The 20,358-nt window shown below is 44.8% G+C and overlaps 1 protein-coding gene across 17 annotated transcripts in view; it reads right to left on the bottom strand.

The window, feature by feature from the left end:
• BCAS3 (BCAS3 microtubule associated cell migration factor) overlaps positions 1–20,358 on the bottom strand; it is a 535,871-nt gene that overhangs the window by 121,914 nt on the left and 393,599 nt on the right. The window lies entirely within an intron of this gene.

Here is a 20,358-nt window from a genome sequence, read left to right as displayed (position 1 = left end):
ATTTTCCCCCCAGCCACTGTGATAATCAGAATTCCTGCCAGCTACATCTAGTGTACTGTAGATTATTTATAGACTACAAGAACTATAAAGCTAGCGTGGTGTAGTGGTGAGAGTGCTGGACTAGGACTGGGGAGACCCAAGTTCAAATCCCCATTCAGCCATGAAACTAGCTGGGTGACTCTGGGCCAGTCACTTCTTTCTCAGCCTAACCTACTTCACAGGGTTGTTGTGAAAGAGAAACTCAAGTATGTAGTACACCACTCAGGGCTCCTTGGAGGAAGAGCGGGATATAAATGTAATAATAATAATGATAATAATAATAATAATAATCCCCCAGTGAGGCACTACCTTGACGTGGTTGTGGGGCTTGTGTGCTCTGATGAAGGTGAGAGCTATGCCAGAGGTCCAACCATACTGGACAGGTCTCACCAGAGGAGCCAGACAAAGAGTGCCTCTCCCATCAACAATATGGTGAGACGTAACTTTAATAAATCCATACCGGATCGGTCATCACCCGGGTCAACAAGGACAGCGCCAGGTGCTATAGTCCCTGGACATCTGGTGGCAAGTGGGCTACAGGACTCAGGATCTTCAGTTGAGCAACCAGGGCTGGAGACAGCAAAGCTACTGGAAGAAACGTCGCTTAACCGAAAAAAATATAAAAAAAATGCCAACAAGGAAATAATGATCTGCTATTACAAGTCTAGTCCAACTAGAAGAGGTTATTTAAAAAGAATGTACCAAATTTGGAAAGAGAAGCATCCAGATACAGAAATAACAGAACAAAGGCTAGCAGACCAGAGAAGATTCATAATAAGAAATAAAGTATTCACAGGAGTTGAGCTGGAAGAACTGCAAAGAGCAACACAGGCTCAAGATATGGAAGAAGAATTATCACCAACTGAAGCAGTTGCTCAGGCACAGATGGAGGAGGTGTTGGAAATAGAGGATACCACCGTTGCTGAACTGTTTCAAGATCAAAACCAGGCAACCTCCCCTTTGCCTTCACCTCAAAAACCCAAATGCCGTTTAACAGAAAAGCAACAAGAAGTAAAGCAAAAAATAACTGAGCACATGAACCAAACATCCACCAGGGTTCGACTTCCAGCTCTAAAAACAGTTGCCAAAAAACAACTTGCTCAGGCATTAAAAGATGTCAATGCTGCGCTTGCAGAAATAACAACCAATAATTTGCAAGAAACAAACCAACTAATGTACAGTGCAGCAACAATAACAACACAAGAGCTCGGATATAAGATCAGTGGACCTGTAAAAAAAGAAAGTAGTACATCACCTAAATGGAAGTTTCGATTAGAAAATAAAATCTCCAGGCTTAGATCAGATGCTAGTAAATTGAAAGATATGAAAGACAAGAAGCTGAAGAATGAAAACACCAAACAGTATCTGATCCAAAAATACCACCTAGATTCAAAGAAAATTAGAGAAGTCCTGGAAATAATAAAGCAGCAAATAACAGCAGTGTCAAAGAAGATTAGCACATATGAAGCCAGAACTACACAACACAGGCAGAGTCTCCAATTCCAGTTGAATCAGAGACGTTTCTACCAAAGCATAGAAGGAGAAACTGCAAGAAACCTAGAAACACCAAATAAAGAAGAAACAGTGCAATTCTGGGGGAAATTATGGGACAATCCAATAGATTATAATAAAAAAGCAGGCTGGATGAAAGAGGTCAAAAAATGTAACCAACAAATGCAAGATCTAATAATAACACCAGAATTAATAAGTTAAAGAGCAAAGAAAATTAAAAATTGGACTGCGCCAGGCGACGATGAACTGCATGGCTTTTGGCTTAAACACCTAACAAGCCTTCATAAACATCTATCAAAACAGTTCAATCACATTATGAAAGGCGGTGATATTGAACAATGGCTAACAACTGGGAAAACTCATCTCATCATGAAAGACCCAGCAAAAGGTGCAGTTCCAAGTAATTATAGACCAATCACCTGCCTGCCAACCATGTTCAAATTATTAACTGGAATAATAGCAGATGAAGTGATGCAACACTTATTAACTAACAAACAGCTTCCAGTTGAACAGAAAGGAAATTGCCCGAACACCAGAGGCACAAAAGACCAGCTGCTGATTGACAAAATGATTTTAGAAAACTGCAAGAGAAGAAAAACCAATCTAAGTGTTGCATGGATTGACTACAAGAAAGCCTTTGATTCATTGCCTCACACATGGATACTAAAATGTTTAGAAACAACTGGTGTCAGCAAAAACATTCAGATATTTATTTAAAAAAGCAATGAGCATGTGGAGTACACAGTTAACAATCAATGGCGAGGCACTTGGACAGGTTAGCATTAGAAGAGGCATTTTCCAAGGGGACTCACTATCCCCTCTATTGTTTGTAATCGCCATGACCCCACTTTCACAAATACTAAACAAAACAAGCCTCGGATACCAAATATCTAAAACATCCAGTAAAATCAACCATCTGCTGTACATGGACGATCTGAAGTTGTATGGAAAGTCCCAGTCAAAAATCGAATCACTGCTAAACACTGTCCGTATATCCAGTAGCGATATAGCAATGGAGTTTGGACTAGACAAGTATGCTGCATTAATAATGAACAGAGGGAAAATAAGAAAAACAGAAGGAATAGAACTGCCCAATGGAAGCAACATCAAGAACCTGGAAGAGAAAGAACATTACAAATACTTGGGCATTCTCCAGGCTGATAACATCACACACACTGAAGTTAAAAGAAAAATTGGAAGTGAATACATCAGGAGAGTCAGAAAAATCCTCAAGTCCAAACTCAATGGCGGGAACATCATACAAGCCATAAACACCTGGGCTATACCTGTTATTAGATACACTGCAGGAATAATAGACTGGACCCAGGCAGAGCTAGAGACGCTAGATCGTAAGACCAGGAAAATCATGACCATCAATCATGCTCTGCACCCCCGCAGTGATGTAGATAGGCTATACCTCACTCGCAACTCAGGTGGAAGAGGAATGCTGCAAGTCCATCAAACAGCAGAGGAGGAGAAAAGAGGCCTTGAAGAATATATAAAGGACAGTGAAGAAGATGCACTTCAAATGGTCAGGAACGCGAAACTATTCAACACCAATGAAACAAAACAGTCCTACAAGAAAGAACAAGTCAAGAACCAAGCAGAAAAATGGAGAAATAAGCCCCTGCATGGTCAATATTTACACAATATAAGTGGAAAAAGACATCACCAAGACCTGGCAATGGCTTAAGAATGGGAACCTGAAGAAAGAAACAGAGGGTTTAATACTGGCTGCACAAGAACAGGCACTAAGAACAAATGCAATAAGAGCAAAAGTTGAAAAATCCACAACAAACAGCAAGTGCCGCCTTTGTAAAGAAGCAGATGAAACAGTTGACCACCTGATCAGCTGTTGTAAGAAGATCGCACAGACTGACTACAAACAAAGGCATGACAAGGTAGCAGGGATGATACACTGGAACATCTGCAAAAAATACAAGCTACCTGTAGCCAAAAATTGGTGGGACCATCAAATTGAAAAAGTTGAAGAAAATGAAGATGTAAAAATATTGTGGGACTTCCGACTACAAACAGACAAACATCTGCCACACAATACACCAGATATCACTGTAGTCGAGAAGAAAGAAAAACAAGTCAAAATAATCGACATAGCAATACCAGGGGATAGCAGAATAGAAGAAAAAGAAATAGAAAAAAATCACCAAATACAAAGATCTACAAATTGAAATTGAAAGGCTGTGGCAGAAGAAGACCAAAATAATCCCAGTGGTAATTGGTGCCCTGGATGCAGTTCCAAAAGACCTTGAAGAGCACCTCAACACCATAGGGGCCACAGAAATCACCATCAGCCAATTACAAAAAGCAGCTTTACTGGGAACAGCCTATATTCTGCGACGATATCTATAACCATTGACAATAAAATTCTGGCATCCCAGGTCCTTGGGAAGGACTCGATGTCTGGATAAAACAAACCAGTCAATAACACCTGTCTGACTGTGTAAACAAGAAATAATAAAGTGCAGTGTGGCTGCGATTGAATAATGTATCCATCATAGGTACAATATTAAGGATAACCAATGTAGCTGTATACATGGGAAGAGAGGGAACATTAAGACCCAGGTAGACCTTTAGAAGAAATTCATATTTCAGACCAAATGCATATAGTATATACAACAGGGATCCACTGGGAAAAATAATGTCCTTGGGTAGGCACTTCCCCACTCCAGGCATTCTGTGAATTCTCCTGCCGGTAGATCCTCCTTCTGGTGTCCCAAGAATAGCAGCTTTCCTTTCTAAAAAGAACTTCCTAGCTCTCATGGCCACAGAGATAAGCATGATGGCAAGAGATATTAATAGGAGCAGAAGTGAGGGAGAAAAGAAAAAAGAAGACGCAAAAAGAAAAAAGGTCCAGAAAGGCATTGTCCTGAATGTTTCGGCTCAGCCTCTCCTCCACTAGGCTAGGGCCTTGGCAAATCACTGTGGCTTAGTCTAACTTCCCATATCTACAAAATAGGAGTCGCAATCTATGTCAGAAGGTTGTTGCTAGGATAAATATGGGAATCCACATGGAAAACCTGATCCCATGTGCTCTGGGTGGAAGACTGTGAAGTATTCTGTCCATCAGAGCAGAATACTTACAGAGGGAGACAGTTTCAAGCAGTATGCATTTGATTGCTTGATTAATTGATTGATTGATTGATTGACTGATTGAATTTATATACCGCCCTTTCTAAACTGGCTGAGGGTGACACATAACAAATTAAAACAGCCAAACAAAACCATTTAAAAGTGGATTAAAACTAAAACTAGATATCATTAAAAGCCAGGCTAAAAAGATGGATCCTTAATGCTCTCCTGAAGGCCTCCAAGGTTCCTTCTTCATGCCTGTACACACCACACAATGCTTCCTGCCTGATCCCTGTGCGAGGTTGCTTACTGTTCTCTTCCAGTCTTCTCAGCTGCCACGGCTTCCACATGCCAGGGTGTTTTTCACATAGCAGGCTTCAACATGGGTTTTTCCAAGGCTTTACTGAGAGTTTGAAGTTTCCAAAAACAAAACAAAACACCACCACCACCACCACCACCCCAAAAAAAACCAACCAAGGCAAAAAGTGGATTTTTTAAACCCTGGATAACAGGCAGTGAAAAACCTGAATTTTGTGTGCAGTGCTCCCCGATGGCTCGCAGGGACTTCAGGGTAAATCTGGCCGATATGTGAACGTACCCTCTCCATTCCGGAGGCGAGGCGAGCTGAAAGCCCTGTGTGCAAAACGGCCAGGTCTCCGCAACAACCCCCATCTTGTTGCAGGCTTCCGCTTATGCTTTCTATGGTCCATACCTCATTAAGGGTGAGGCATTTCCCTCTCTTGGTTTTTCTATTGTTCCTTGGCCTCACTCTGCCCCAAGTTCCAGTCCTGAATTGTGACAAATTTATCCTGGAACTCAAGCTTGACTTGAAATCTACCCTCCTGTAACTTAACTCCTGCAACTTAAGTCCATCAATTTAGTCCTGCTTTCTGGATATGACATTTTGTTTGAAGACTGGGCCAACTTTAGCCCACCCTCCAGTCTTCCGTCATCCCACCCCTCCTCCAGGATCACTCCAAAATTCTCCAGTTTCTTCAGTTCACTTGCATCTCTTTTCTTTTCTATTTTACTATTTTACAGGTGTACATGGATAAAACTGCAAAAAAGCTCTCAATATGAACCAGACATATGGTTGCAACAAGATTCTTTCCATGTTGGTGATTTATCCAAACACACACATGAGTGTGTTTTACCAGTGCCCATGAGCGTGTTTTACCAGTGCCCATGAGCACTGGTAAAACACCACACAAAAAGCATCCTCAATCAAATTCATGCACATGATGACATCAGGACTGTTTTTGTTTTTGTTTTGTTTGGCTGTGTGGTATCAATGTGTGTGGCAGAAAGGGGAGAAAGGCACAAATGATCTGAAAGCTGCAGCAAACAGAACAATGGAGAATTCCTAATGAACTGGCTCTGCTTCAAAAATCAGACCACATAATCTGGATCTTGAAAATCCAGAGGAGAAGTCCAGAAGCATCTCTAGGATATCAAAATATAAATATTTTGAGGGGCAACCACCTCCGAAATGGAATTGTGAGGAATGAAGCACCTGAAATTCAGTGTGGACCGAGGTTGCCATATGTTGGAAGTTAAAGGACTTTGCGCTGTCTCTTTGCCTTAGACAGTGGAGGACAGACTAGTAAGTCAGAGGGCTAGAGGGTCAAGACATTTGTCATCCCTTCTCCACTGCTCTGATGCTATCCCTTTGATGTGTAGATTGCTAATCTCAGGGACTTCCTTCCTCTCTCTCTCTTCCTACCTGGCCTCCTACCTTGCAACATGGCAAGCCTCTCTCCCTGCACCATATGTGCAGAGAGGATGCAGAATCCATCTGCATCCAGCTAGATAGATAGATTAGAGATCCTAACTCCTCACTTTCCTATCTAGAATGGAGTTCCTTAATAAATGCCTTTTATATTGATTTGAAACTATGAATTGGCTCCAAGTTACTTTACTCTCAGCACACATGCATGCCTAACTAAACTACCGCTGTGTTGTGCCTCTGTGCACTCTGCTATAATGAGAAAGGGATTCTCTTACCACAGAGAATTTCCAACACCATATACCCCTATAAAGAAAGCCAAATTGTTCAAAGTTTCTGTAGGTCTCTCTAGCTCATGCCATATTTCATGACCAGTGACGGTCCACGTCCACTTCACAGAAAAGTGTGCCCTTTTGCAGACAAATTCCTGTCCCAATGGAAGTCACAAAGCTCCACTTGTTTGAAGCTTTGGATTTAAAAGGTCATGTCTTTAAAAAAAACAAAAAAACACCCATCGATTAACATAGGGAAGCTTAAACATTAACTCACAATTTATTCTAAGGTTTCTCCCCGTTTCAAAAGTGGGTATCATTTTTTCCAGAGTAATCTACATCTGAAGAACCTGCAGGTTTATCTTGATTGAAAATCTTTTTCTAAACTTCTTGGTTTCAAACAGGAGAAAGCTAATTTCCTCCCCATCTAAACAACTACCCCAGGGTCGCCATGTAGTCCATGTTGCCTCCCAACCCTCAATGCCGCAGATGCCTGAAGGAATCTTGAAGCCCACTTTCATCTCCCAATCCTCCAAGCTATCACGGAGAACGAGCTAGACTGCCTTAATTGCTTCCTTACCATACTTCAATATGTAGTCACTGGAGCAAACGTATGGTCTGAACAGAAACTTCTAGAGAGTAGCCTTTTCTCTCTCTGTATGGCCACTACAAACATTTCTCAGTTGTACACCAATATACAGTGCTGGATTTGGACACAAGCTAGGTACACTACAACGGAGAGACTCACATTAGGAAGGGCCTCTGAATACCAAAAAATTGGGGAATTGAAATTGGGGAAGGGACAGGAGAGCTGGTCTGTGGTAGCAAGCATAACTTGTCCCCTTATAGCTAAGCAGGGTCTGCCCTGGTTGCAGATGAATGGGAGACTAGAAGTGTGAGCACTGCAAGATATTCCCCTCAGGGGATGGAGCCGCTCTGGGAAGAGCAGAAGGTTCCAAGTTCCCTCCCTGGCAGCATCTCCAAGATCGGGCTGAGAGAGAGATTCCTGCTTGCAACCTGGGAGAAGCCGCTGCCAGTCTGTGAAGACAACACTGAGCTAGTTAGACCAATGGTCTGACTCAGTATATGGCAGCTTCGGATGTTCCTATGTTCATCAATGGTTGAAAAAGAAAGGAGAAAGGGGGAGGAAAGAAACTTCTAAAATGGATATTATCATTCTGATGAGACAAAAATATACTTACACGGCTACACAATTATTTATCATATTGAGTTTATCAAGCTGTGCAGAAATAACTTGAAGCTATATCGACATTTCATTAGCCTGGGGCCCTGTTTAGACCAGTGGCTGTCATCACAGGTAAGGCAGTGTCCACCTCCTCACATGAAGGCTGCTGAGCAGTGAAGGGACGGTGAGTGAGGTGCGAGGCTGGGACTCTCAACCTGTTCTGTAATGCGGAGGGGCCTTTTATGCCTGTGGGGCCTCGGCACTGTCATAATCTGGCCCTGCAAACATCCACCCCCCGCCCCAGCAAACACAGATAACAAATCACGTTCCATCTCAAATCACTCCAACTCTGCCACATTCCATAAAAGATTTATTTTTTTAAAAAAAAAAACCTTTCAATTTTTTTATTTTGTAACTCTCCCTAACAAACAAGAATCCAGCTGCCATGGAAGCATTCCTAGCTATCACTTAAATCGGGCCATTCGCTAGGGAGCAAATTCTTGTTTGGATAATCGGCCTTTGTCTGAATACGTACCGAAAGGAAGAAAGGGAGGGGGGGACCCCAAACCAAATCGCAACGGCCCGTCACCATAGCCCAGCATTAGCTGCTAGGCTTGTCATGTGAGCTTATTACGCTGGAGGTTGCACTAGCAAAACCTCATGTACAAGAGAAGGATTATTTTCCTAGTATTACTGTTGCGGTAACATATAATCAGGCCTCCCCACCACCACCACCCGGCCCCCCAGCAATGGTACAATTCACAAGTCTTCTTTCCAAGTTCAAGCAAAGTTTAAAGGTGGAAAGGTCATGAGGTTTCATAGAGGGCTGTTGAAAGGAAGATAGAAAATTAAGAAGGGGGTTGAGGGTGGTCTCGAAAGAGCTTGCATCCAAGCGAAGGGTTCTGGACCACATTTGGCCTGTTTCCCCTCCTGTGATTCTTTCAGCACATGGCCCTCCCTTTGGGTTGAGGGGAAAGTTAGACATTTATCTGTTTAAATGCCTAAACCGTTTCCATGAATTAAAAATGGTCAATATGCCACAGGACTGACAACCTCCCAGAGCGTTTACCATTCAAACATTAGGTATTTCTCCCCCCCACAATTTTTTTCTTTACAATCTTACTTGCATTAGACAACTCAAAGCGGCACAGAAACACAAAATATACAGTACAGGGAGTCCCCAACGTACCACGGTTGTATTCGAAAAGTGTTTCTGTAAGTTAGATGTTCATAAGTCAGAAGGCTCATAGTTCCTAAGAGAGACGGCTTGTTTGTATGTGCGGGTTGGCGTTTATAAATTGTGGACCTCCTTCATGTAATGTCTTATGGAGCTTTGGGTGTGCTCCCACCAACAAATCAACCATCGTCTGTGGGGGGAGACAAGGTTTGGGAAACCTTCCCCCCTCCCACTCAGTAGGTCATGTGAATGGGCTCAGTAGCAAGACATTAACATCTCCAGGATTGCTTTGAATAATGTTCTGGAGATTGATGCTGATTCTTGCTGATTCCTGGAGACTCCCAACCAGTCTTGGAGGGTTGGAAGCCTGGTGCCAAAGGGACAACTTGGGTCCCCAAATAAAAAATAATGGCTACCACCACATGACAATGCTGACCAAAAGTAGACAGCTCTTGTAAGGATCACTGAGATAATGTAATGTGATTGGAGTATTTGAAGTCTGGTGTACTCACTTGTAGTTTTCCTTAAGGTTAGCAGCAAGCAATGAAATGTGTCTACAAAGCTGCTAATGGATGTTAAGGTTGTAAAAACCTCCTCTGCAAAACTCATTAAAAGTTCTGGTACAGTTCAGATTTTTTTTTTTTTTTAAACTGTAAAACATGTTAAAAAAAATCAGCATCTAATTTCTCTTCGGTGATGTTAAAGTGTGAAGATATCCAAACAATACTGGAACTGCCCTTGTATATTTGAACCTCCTGAACTCAAGATGCCCTTCCCAAATTACTTTACCACCAGGCTGCACAACATTTTAACATACTGTGGTGGAAATCAAATGGGGGGGAAATGGAAAACCAACCCAAAACGGCAGTGAATGTAACTGTAACACTTGCAATTTGAATGGAATTTGTCTTGTGTGAATTGGAAGGGTGGAGCAAATACCATTTGATATTCACATTCCCTGAAGGACTCTAAAATAAAATCCTGGAGCACAAAAAAAAGAGAGCTATTTAATACAGGTTTCCATTGGTAAGCATGGATAAACCTATGCCTTTGCTGAGGCTGTGCTGGCAAAAGGCTGCCAGCTATGGAAGAGGCAGGGATGCCAAGCCATCTCCTCGGATGCCACCCCCACCCCCATGTCATTATAGCTAGATTTGAACATGGCTTGGAAGGAGATTCGCTGAAAGGCCTGAGGCAAAGAACACTCTTCCAGTCTTCGTTGCACCCACCTCTCTGCAACATGGAAATAATACTCCTAACCTACCTTGTGGGGTTATTGGGATGTTGACTGAACTGGATTCCCCAGCTCAGTTTACTGAAGCGGAAACTTCCCATTTCACATTCCCAACCTTTATTTAAGGCCCTTCTTAAGCCCCAACTGTTTCGCCAGGCGTTTGCCCTTTAATATATTTTTAAAAAATTGATGGTTGTTGGTATTTCTGTTGTTCACCGCCTAGTCTTTGGAGGAGTTTCAATAAAGAAGTTTCAATAAACAAACAAAAAAACAAACAAACAATACTGAACCAGTTCTTTCAGCAAGCCTTATTCTGCTTGCTTGCTTATTGATTGATTGATTGATTGATTGTTAAATTTATATACCACCTTTCATTAAAACAATCCCAAGGTAGTTACCCACCCACCCCCAGCCAATTGTGCTTGTTTTTTATTATTTATTTTCATATACTCCCTTGGTTGTTTTTGTTTTTAAATAATGGAAAGGCAGGGTATAAACCCTTGCAAAGAACAAACAATCCTTCCCCCACCACACTAAGGTAGGGACAGCAGACGCCTGCGAACTGCGCAAAGAGGCACCACTCAGTGGTGATTCTCTATTCATCCCCAGCACCCCTCCAGGGGCTGTTGCTGCTTTCTATCTTGTTTTTTGTTTAAGATTATGAGCCCTTTGGGGACAAGTAACCATCTTCTAGTTTGTTTTCCATATGAACCAGTTTGAGAACTTCTGTCTTGAAAAGTGGAATATAAATAATAATCGTAGTCATAGTGAGGGTTATTGGCCCCATATTAGAGATGGGGAGACCGAGGCTGAAGGACAGTGCAGCTTGTTGGGCAAGTTCATAGCTGAGGTCAGGCTTGAGCCAGGCACTTCCTAGTTCGTATGACTCAGGAGCCTAACCCACACTGACTTATCCCCAAAGAAATCCCTGAAGTGGAGAGGATGGAGAATCGTGCATTTCAGGGCTCTTAACCTCCTAAGCAGGAGAAACAATGTTAGCTTGAAGAGGACACCGATCGTGCATGACCCACATTACGCAAAAGGTGAGATGTCAAAATGTAAGCTCCAAATTTATTGCCCCCCGAAAATTTATGCCACCATGGCCTTCTCGACTATGTCAGATTAATGGGCTGATGTATGGCAAAGCTACTTTAAGGTGCATATTTCAAACCAAACAGGACAGGTCTTGAGCTCTCCTTGTTTTAAATTATGTGCCGAGCTTTCAGAGTTACATAATTTCTTGGATAAAGACCCGTGTCATAGCTTTCCTGAATGGGCAGGTGATGACACGTAATGCTGGAATCAAATGGTATGTGATATATCCAGATTTCGCTGCCATCCTCATTTGTGTTAAAATCTGACCTGCCAAATTGGGGTTGAATGTTATTTTCTAGTCTTTTTAATTACATAATTTATGAAACTGCTGCTGCTACTTTTTTTCTTGTTCTTCCTCGTTTCCTGCTTTAAGGGTTGCCTCCACATCTGATCTAATTAGATCAACATCTAATAAAAAAGATTAGATCTGTGTCAATTGTGTGTCAGTTTCACCCCAGAGACTCACATTTGGGGTCCATTTATGGGTTCAATTACCTAGCCCAACAACCTCCAGTTTGCTGTTCTGACTATGCTACAACTGGACTGTGCTACAACCTACAACCTGTTCACATGATCAAGGAGCTGAATCACTGGCTAAAGTGAGTTCAAAGAAGGGCCTGGTTCAGATGCTGACTTGGCCCCTAGGCAATTGCCTCTAGGACCATACAGGAGATGCGGGTCAGGCACCGATTCAAAATTTCTGCACCACCAGGACCATGTGGTACTAGGAGAAGAGACCTCCAAGCCATTCAAACTAGTCATCCTCCTGGTTCTGAGCATCAGCTGATCTTTGAGACCCAACCTCATGCCACTGCCTGCTGAAAGGCTCCCAGGTTTGCTGCACTAAATCAGTCTGGGCAACTAGTTGAGGACATTACCAATGCTAGTCCTCTGCACTTCTGCTACGTGGATGCCTATCCAGTCCAGGTACTTTGTGTAGGTTAGGAGCTGGAGTCATATGGCCCAGGTACTTTGCCAGCACTCAGATCTGATTGTAAGTTGCCAGGAGAGGGGGGATTTCAAAGCAGGGTCCCCAGGACAGCTATCAGGTAGAGGGGGCATTCCCTGCACAACTAAGGCAGTGGTCAGGTAGAAAGAACTATTAGTTTGGCCACAGTTGTGCTGTAGTGCCCCCAAGATGATGGATGGCCAGAGAGTGTACTGCATCTCATCAGATTATCCAGACCCAGTGATCTGGGGAACCAATAGGGACCTGGCTGGCCCTATAAGGCTTTTGCCCTGTAGTTTACATTCTAAATTAAAAACTAAAGTAACTAACAAAAAAATGAAAAGAAAAAGAAAAGAGGTAATTTTTAATGTTGTCTTGTTTTGCATGTTTTTGTGCACCGCCTGGAGTCTTCGGAGTGGGCGGTATATTAAATGTTTCAAATAAATAAATAAATAAATAACCAACCAACCAACCAACCGTGACGTGATTTCTCAGCATCTTTATAAGACACAGACTCCCTTGCTTTGCCTCCTTTCCCCACCATGGCCGGCTATGTTTGGGAACACAACTGACCTGACTATGCATCTATTTTCCCATCCCCACAACAGGACCTCAGCTTTGTCTTATTGTACACCTCCCTGAGTAGCAGTGTGCTGGAGGGGACAGGCTATAAATATTTAAAATAAACACATGAACGTCTATCTGACCCAAGCATGTCCCTCTGCTCCAGAACCTGAGCCGTACCCTGTTACTTGACCCTGAACCTGGCTGAGGCCTGACACCTGAGCACCTGACAGGCAGCCAATCAGGGCTCTGCAGTTCATGACATACAGTGAACAGCGGCTTAAGCAAAGCAGTTGCTGTCTGCTTGTCCCATACTAAGTTCCCAAGTGGCATTCCGCGAATTTGCATGTTCCAAAACATTATGAGCCAACTTACTTTTTTCATTGTTCATGGAGGAAGCTCCTAATTTATTACCCAAATACAATTGGAGCGGAGCAAGTTCAAAGATCGCGAAAAGCAACACAACATGGAAGAGTGTCCACTGCAGGTTTTTAATCTTGTTGCAAAGACAGCTTCAAGCTACAGCCGGGGCCAGAAGCAAAATCAAGAGACTAAGAGCCAAATGGAAACAAACTGTTAGCACATCGGAAGGCCGCTTCACCGTAATGTTCCACATTTATGATGGAAAGGAAATCGTTATGTCGGTAATAAGACGCTTTTTAAACCTTTCAGCGTCTTAAGCTCCTCTGCTTTTTACATTGTCGTTTCCAAAGCTGATGAACTTAAGGATAAGGAGAGACGTGGCCTTTAAAGTGAAGCATTAGATCACGCTGAGAGAAAGCTAAGGATTTTTAAAGATGAAACGAGAAACTGAAAATAAACTGATTATACATGCATCAAGGGTACCAGTTGCTAAGCGTTTTTGGATTGGAGGGATAACGTACTCTCTCTTTGCTTATTACGGCCTTCTTGATCCAAAGAGATTTAAGCAACTGGTTCCAATTAGATGTTTTTAAGCTAGTCAAACGACATCCATAAAGACATATTTATAGAACAACTTAAAATGGGGGGAATTAAAATGATGAGGGAGCTGATGAATCCCATGCCCCCACCCTGCCCGCCTCAAGTCATTTACTGACCATTAGTCCGGGGGTGGGGGAGAGGCCTCTGCAATTTTCAGCATTAATCTACTTTAACAAAATTAAATCAAGTCAGGACGATGATAAGTGGGTGGCCTGGTCTTGTCCGTTGAAGGATGACACAAGAGTTCCAGGGCTCCTCAAGAGCCTACAGATGGCGGCTCAAAGATTTTGGGGGTCCTCAAGTAAGTGGGCCGACCTGGAATCTATGTAAGCTGAGAATCCCTTCCAGGCTCTTTCTGACCTCCTTGGTGCCCTGCACCAAGTGAAAATGGTGGTGCTGTTAGGACAGGGGGTCACTGGTGGGTCTGGGGGTGCTCTGCGAACAAGCCCTGGGGCCCGCCACATCCTCCAAACCCAACACTGCAGCCAGCACACCAGATTGACTTGCTTGAAGGATGAAGGACAATGACAAGGGGAAAGCACTCCGGGGCCATCCCTGGCAGCTTGCTGGAGCAGGTACAAGTGTGAGCATAAAAGGGAACGTGGAGTGCGGATCGGCTGTGCCGACTGGAACCAATCCTGCCACCAAGCCTGCAGAGCTTCTCGAGTCGTCCGAAGTGGCAGAGCACAGATATTCCATTTAATAAACAACCCCATCCAGCTTCAAGGCTGCCAAAACCCACAGCCGGGGAAGAGGCACTGGGAGGCAAAATGAAACAGAGATGATCCTCATTTCCTCCAGAACACAGGAGGGCCATCTGCCCTGGAGTGGCTCTGTGGCACGTGATTGCTTGTATCCTCATTAATGTGTGATGAGATTCCATAGAAAAAGGGAAAATGAGTGTGACTGGGATTCATCCGGTAGCAGCAGCCACTTAATAGAATTTGTCTGAAAATATGAAAGGGGGCACTGCAAGCGGGAGGAAGGGGATAACCAGCAGCATGTGACCAGGAATGTGCCTCCCGAGAGCAGCTCATTTTTAAAATTTTGATTTTGCCATGGCCTGATGAGTGCTGAGAGTCAGGATGGTGTAGTGGCGAGAGGAATCTCACTGGGTGACCGTGGTTCATGTAACCTACCTCAAATGGCAGCCGAGGTGATTGGCAGGGGGGCTATGTCCTGAGTCCCAGGACAGAAATAATCACAATAATTTCTATATTTGGGTTATGCAAAAGAAAACCCTGCCCCGGCTCACCTCCTTTGGTTATCCTGAACTTTATAAGATAATGCTGGGGGAGATCCTCAGGTCTTTCCAACCTTTTTCTCAGGAAGCTTCTGGAAACCAAACTTGGAGAAGTTTGCCCCACCCCAGGTCCCTCTGTCAGTTTCATTTCTTCCAAGTAGTCTTGCAGAAGGGGCGGTCAGGACCAGTTGCTACAGAGACCTTCGGCGTTATCCTGGAAGCCTGGATGTTCCTTCTGCCGGGCTTCATGGGAGCTGTCAGTTCCTATGCACGCTTGATTCAACAAACTGGGCTGGATGGCAGGGGAAGCCAGAAACCCCATGCACCCCAGACAGAATTGATGCTGCTGGACATCCTCAGGGGTGTCAAGGCTTTAAGAAAAAGGCCTGTAAGGCCTCGCCTTTCTGCAGCAACCCCTCCCGATGGACAGCAGCTGCCTTAGCCTGAACTTTGCAAGGAGAGAAACATACATACATACGGACATGCGAAGCTGCCTCATACCGAGTCAGACCGTTGGTCCATCTAGCTCAGTACTGTCTAGGGCACAGTCCATGCTTTGCACGCAGAATGTCCAAAGTGGGCTCCAGAGCATCTCCAGTAAAAGGATCTCAGGTCAAAAGGCTGGGAAGAGTCCTTGCATGGCCAAGTAGAGAACACTGGGCCAAATGAACCAGTGCTCTGAGCCAGTATAAGTCAGCGTCTCGTGGTCATATATCCTTTGCTGCCCCGTGTGGCGAGCCATTGCACAGAAGGACATGGCTGTGACATCATCCATAATCATCATAGCCTTCCCATGCTATGACATCATCCCAGGCTCACGGGTGCCTCCGCCTCTCCAGGTAGCCCTTTATAGTTTCCCCGACCTGAAAGGGCAAAAAATGCTTCCGAGTCCTGCTTGGGCTTTCCCTCAGTCTTTTTACTGCAATCTATTGCCAGCCACCTGGAAGATAATTTGATTACACGGAGAGGTATAAATCTCTCCTTAAATCAACCCACCAGACCGTAGTTTAATCCCATTATTGGCCACAACGTGCTTTCCCACTCTCCCTCCTGTAATGACATGCGTGAGAAGGGGGTGAAATCCTTAACAGGACCATGGTGAGAGGTTCAGTGGGGACCAGTGTTCCTTCTAACAGGGATTCCCAGATGTTGTTGACTACAACTACCAGAATCCCCAGCTGCAGTGGCCTTTGGCTGGGGATTATGGGAGCTGCAAACAACATCTGGGAATCCCTGTTAGAGGGAACAGTGGTGGGGACCTTGTCCCAATCAGGATAGGTAGGCTCAGACTGTGTTCTTTACACCCAAGGCATGGGAACATAGGAAGCTGAGTCAGATAATTGGTCCATCTAGCTTGGTATTTATTTATTTATTTATTTATTTTTGCATTTATATACCGCCTTTCATTAAAAAGATAACCCCAAGGCGGTTTACAAAAGTTAAAAACATACAGTAAAAACACAATAAAAACATCATGTTAAAAGTACAAAAACATATAAAAACAGGCATAAAAACAACACAACAAATACAACAAATAGAAACACAGAGAAGCCGCAGTAGAAAACAATCATGTAAAAGCCTGGGTAAAAAGCCAAGTCTTTAAAAGGTATGGTCCCTGCTCCGACTGGCAGTGGCTTCTCCAAGGTTTCAGGCAGAAGTCTTTCCCAGCCCTACCAGGTGATGCTGCCAGGGATTGAACCTGGCATCTTCCACTGAGCTACGGCCCCATCCCCTAAGGGGAATATCTTATAGCAGACAGCGCTCACATGCAGTCCCCCATCCAAATCCAAATCAGGGCAGACCCTGCTTAACAGAGGGGACAATTAACACTTGCTACCACAAGACCAGCTCTCCTCCCCATGTTGTCCATCGTGGCACAACACAAGTTGCATCTAAGTGGCCCTCTGTTTGCCATGCCACTAGCGTGGTGCTTGCTCATGGACTGCAGGCCACTCTTCCGCCTCTCTGGGCAGTCCACCATCATGGCAAGACAGGTCTTAGCAGGGACCAGAGTTTCTGTCCCAGAGAGCCAGGGCTTTTAAATCAAAGGTGGCAACCCCAAGTTGCAGAGGCAGCAGTTTCCGAAGAGCCTCCGCAGATGCATCCCAATGCAAGGAAATGGGAACAACTCACTGTTCTTCCACTGAGAACTCCAAAGGGAGCATGTTCAGAGAGGTTGCAGGCGCTAGTCAAATTGAGGACACGCGGCCTCATTGGGAACCCATAATTTTTTAATTACTTGTTCTTGTCAGTGGATCTTCAGAGCTTAGTTTGTGCAAGATGGATAGATATAAAACCTGGATTTCCAGTCCTCCTTCCCATGAGCATTATGCACTGATTTCCAACCCCCTTAGCCTAGGATTACTTAAGTTGAAGTGTGACAGGGCAGGCTGCTTTTACACTCAAGGCGGCAGGAAGCAGGAAGCTGATGCATATTCCAGATAAAAGCCAAGAGCACATCTATCTTTTGGAGGACCCTGGAGAGGAGGACAGCCAGCCAGTCAGAAACTGGCAGTACCTAACCAGCACCTGTCTTGATGAGGCCTGCTGGGTTTTTTTGCTGGTTAGGAACCTAGGAAGCTGCCTGCTACAAAGTCAGTCTATTGGTCCATCTAGGTCAATACTGTCAACACCAGGGGTTCCCAACCAGTCGTACTCCAGATGCTGCTGAACTACAACTCCCATCACCCCCAGACACAATACAGTGTAGCTGGGGATGATGGGAGTTGTAGTTTAGCAACATCTGGAGTACCACCAGTTGGGGATCCCTGCTCTACACCGACTGGTGTGGTTGCTCTGTAAGGAGATGCTGACAGGGACTGAACCTGGGACCTCATAAGAACATAAGAACAGCCCTGCTGGATCAGGTTCAAGGCCCATCTAGTCCATCATCCTGTTTCGCACAGTGGCCCACCAGATGCCACTGGAAGCCACAGGCAGGAGTTGAGGGCGTGCCCTCTCTCCTGCTATTACTCCCCTGCAACTGGTACTCAGAGGCACACCCTTGAGGCTGGAGGTGGCCCACAGCCCTCTGACTAGTAGCCATTGATAGACCTCTCCTCCATGAAGTCATCCAAACCCCTCTTAAAGCCATCCAGGTTGTTGGCCGTCACCACATCCTGTGGCAGAGAGTTCCACAAGTGGATCACGCATTGTGTGAAAAAGTACTTCCGTTTGTTGGTCCTAGACCTCCTGGCAATCAATTTCATGGAGTGACCCCTGGTTCTAGTGTTGTGTGAGAGGGAAAAGAATCTCTCTCCACTTTCTCTACGCCATGCATGATTTTATAGACCTCTATCATGTCTCCCCACAGTTGTCTTTTTTCTAAACTAAAAAGCCCCAGGTGTTGTAGTCTTGCCTCGTAAGAAAGGTGCTCTAGGCCCCTGATCATCTTGGTTGCCTTCTTCTGCACTTTTTCCAGTTCAACAATGTCCTTTTTAAGATGTGGTGACCAGAATTGTACACAGTACTCCAAGTGTGGTCGCACCATAGTTTTGTATAAGGGCATTATAATGTTAGCCGTTTTATTTTCAATCCCCTTCCTAATGATCCCTAGCATGGAATTTGCCTTTTTCACAGCTGCTGCACATTGAATAGACACTTTCAACGAGCTGTCAACCACAACCCCAAGATCCCTTTCCTGGTCCGTCACCAACAGCTCAGATCCCATCAGCATATACTTGGGGTTTTTCATCCCAATGTGCATCACTTTACACTTGCTAACATTGAACCACATTTGCCATTTTGTAGCCCACTCACCCAGTTTGGAGAGATCCTTTTGGAGCTGCTCACAATCCGTTTTGGATTTCACTACCTGGAAGAGTTTGGTATCATCTGCAAATTTGGCCACCTCGCTGCTTACCCCTGCTTCTAGATCAGTTATGAATAAATTAAAAAGCACCGGTCCCAGTACAGATCCCTGGGGGACCCCACTTCTTACTTCCCTCCATTGTGAAAACTCTCCATTTATACCTACCCTCTGTTTTCTGTCTTTCAACCAGTTAGCAATCCACACATGTACTTGTCCCTTTATCCCATGACAGCTAAGTTTCCTCAGGAGTCTTTGATGAGGAACTTTGTCAAAAGCTTGACCTGCCTTCTTGACCAATACCTCCTTCCTGCCTTCTGCATACAAAGCAGATGCTCTGCCACTGAGCTATGGCCCTCTCCGCTAAGGGGAATATCTTGCTCACAACTAGATGCCCACCCAAATCCAAACCAGACATCTCTTGTTATCAGGATCTGACCCCTCCTCACAGGGAAATATGTGGAGAAAGGACTAGGCTTCCCCAAATGCCAAGCCAAGAGTCTAGGATTGGTTTGGGTGTGTCACTCCTGATGGGCATAGGCTCAAGGGTGTGAACATCACAGATCTATAGAAGCACCAAACAAGCACAATATGCCATGTCCTTCTCCACCCTGCTGGTGCCCCAGGGTGGAATCCCCACCTGGCCCCAAGGAGGCATGGCTTACAGCTATGCCAAGCACTCTGCCTTCTGCTCCCTGTACTACTCTACCATAGCCTCTGAGGTGGGATCAGTGTGTGTGTGTGTGTGTGTGTGTGTGTGTATGTGTGTGGTGGGGGAGGAGGAGAAACAGGTAGTGCTGGAGACTATCACTAGCCACCTTCAAGTGTGACTGTGGCAGCTTTGGTATGTTAAATTATTGATCAAAACCATTCACCCTTTATCCGCCTGCACAGAGGACAGCGAGTCCTTTGCGTCTTTTCAGGGATGTTGCAACTAGGGCTTGCTTTGGGGGCATGATTTCCTTGACTGAGTCTAAAGCCCAGTTGCTTTATTTGACTCCCCGTTCTTCCGAGGCAGCTTTGAAGAGGCAGAACCTGGCCTCTTGCCGAAGCAGGTCTCCGCACCTAGGAAAAACCATGCCTCTCGCTGGTGCTGTGCTGCAGCCGCCTTGGCGAGCGGCATCTGGATGAGGAAAAGGAGGCCATGTGAAGCTCATCACGGCCGAATGGAGCTGCTCTGCCTCCCCCCTCCCCGCGTGCCTCCTCTTCACGGCAGCTATTTGCAACTCTCGGAGGAGCCGCAGAGTCTGCCCATCAAAACCCTGTTAAAACACTTCTGATGTTGTCAGCAGTGGAAGAGCTGGAATAACAGAGGCCTCGCCGAGATGCTCTCCGCCTGAAGCGGTTCAGTGGTACTGTCAATACTATGAGCAAAGAGGTACTAGATGAGCAACAACCTAATTCCTGCATGAAAATTTCATCATTTCCCTGAGCTGTGAAGAAACGAGAGATGTGGGCAAACACAGGCCAACTGTCACGTCATTTGTTGGGGGAAATGAC

Source organism: Hemicordylus capensis, chromosome 12, assembly GCF_027244095.1.
Source record: "Hemicordylus capensis ecotype Gifberg chromosome 12, rHemCap1.1.pri, whole genome shotgun sequence".
NCBI lineage: Eukaryota > Metazoa > Chordata > Lepidosauria > Squamata > Cordylidae > Hemicordylus > Hemicordylus capensis.
The sequence above is the reverse complement of the archived record's forward strand: the minus strand, read 5'-3'. Positions and strand labels throughout refer to the sequence as shown.